Source organism: Schistocerca nitens, chromosome 1, assembly GCF_023898315.1.
Source record: "Schistocerca nitens isolate TAMUIC-IGC-003100 chromosome 1, iqSchNite1.1, whole genome shotgun sequence".
Classification (NCBI taxonomy): domain Eukaryota; kingdom Metazoa; phylum Arthropoda; class Insecta; order Orthoptera; family Acrididae; genus Schistocerca; species Schistocerca nitens.
The window spans coordinates 908,218,177-908,219,795 of record NC_064614.1 but is presented as its reverse complement, the minus strand read 5'-3'; the positions used below and the strand labels follow the sequence as shown (position 1 = coordinate 908,219,795).

Below are 1,619 nucleotides of genomic sequence, written 5' to 3'. Positions count from 1 at the left end.
ACTCACGCAGACTACTGAAGACAACTGTCGACACGCGCAGACTAGCGCAGACTAGCGACAAGCAACAACTAACTACATACAGCTCTCTGGTCAGAGACTCTCCTAAGTCTTACCTATTGCAGGCAGTGCATACCTCTTACAGCATATCAAACACAAGGATCATAGTAATGTAAATGAAAGATTAGAATGTGTTCTGAGGACTACAGCTAGTTATTTCTCTCTCATCCTACAAAGGAATATGTGGCACTAAGTACCGAACAGTACGGAACGAAACTTGTATTTCATAATTTGTAACTATCCCTGCTGTTACGTCACAATGAAAACAAAAAAAAATCAATTCATTCGGCACTTTTTTTTAACGTCTTACAGGCAATGTAAGTGAAAAGCTTTCCGACGTGAGTACGGCCACGCGACAGGAACTAACAGACTTTCAACACGAAATAGTAGTTGGAGCTAGATGCATGGGACATTCTGTTTCGGAAATAGTTATGGAATTCAATATTCCGACATCCACAATGTCTAGAGTGTACTGAAACTATTACATTTCATGAAATGATAATTAAATGGACACCCTAGCTGCAAACAGGCGTTGATGTACTTCATTGGGGACATGTTGAAAATGTGTGCCCCGACCGGGACTCGAACCCGGGATCTCCTGCTTACATGGCAAACGCTCTATCCATCTGAGCCACCGCGTCTGCAGACGCACTATCCTCTGTGCCCGCGGTGGCTCAGATGGATAGAGCGTCTGCCATGTAAGCAGGAGATCCCGGGTTCGAGTCCCGGTCGGGGCACACATTTTCAACATGTCCCCAATGAAGTACATCAACGCCTGTTTGCAGCTAGGGTGTCCATTTAATTATCATTTCATTTCTAGCAAAGCTGCATGGTCATCCACGGTAACTGTTCTTTCGGGAACAGATACTACCGTCATATACACTGCTGGCCACCGTAAATGCAACATCCTGAAGGAAGCATCCGAATCAAGTGAAATTTACACCATGGGTTTGCAGCGATGAGATATGCAACTGAATAGAATTTCAGCGCAGACGCACATCACGCGCGCCTGTGGCGCCACCTCATAGCGCCATTTAAGGCTTGGCGATTTCGACGAGTGTACGTTCGGCACGTGTGTTTACCTTCTGGTTGTTTCACAAGACGATCAGTTATGCCTCGTAGACAACAGCGAACATCTTTTGATCAAGTATCCGAGTTCGACAGAGGAAGGATAGTGGCTTACCGAGATTGTGGATTATCATACAGAGAAATCGCTAGTCGTGTTGGACGAAACCAAACAACTGTAATGCGGATATGTGACCGTTGGATGCAGGAGGGTACGACGGACCTACGTGGTCGATCGCATTCACCTCGGTGCACCACTGCACGTGCTGGTAGGCAAATGGTGCGCATGGCAGTGACGGATTGCTCAGTGACATCCCGAACCATAGCACAGCACATTGCGTCTGTAACGCATCATCCAGTGTCTGCGCGTACCATTCGACGCCGTTTACAGCAGAGTGGTCAGTCCGCAAGACGTCCATTGCTTCGCTACCATTGACGCAGAACCACAGACGTCTCCGTCGCCAATGGTGTGATGACAGACGGATGTGGACGGCAGA

The 1,619-nt window shown here is 47.4% G+C and overlaps 1 non-coding gene across 1 annotated transcript; it reads left to right on the top strand.

The window, feature by feature from the left end:
- Positions 1–719: 719 nt before the first annotated feature.
- Trnat-ugu (transfer RNA threonine (anticodon UGU)) lies at positions 720–794 on the top strand. The gene has a single exon. It is a non-coding gene; the product is annotated as a tRNA-Thr (tRNA).
- The last annotated feature ends 825 nt before the right edge of the window (positions 795–1,619 follow it).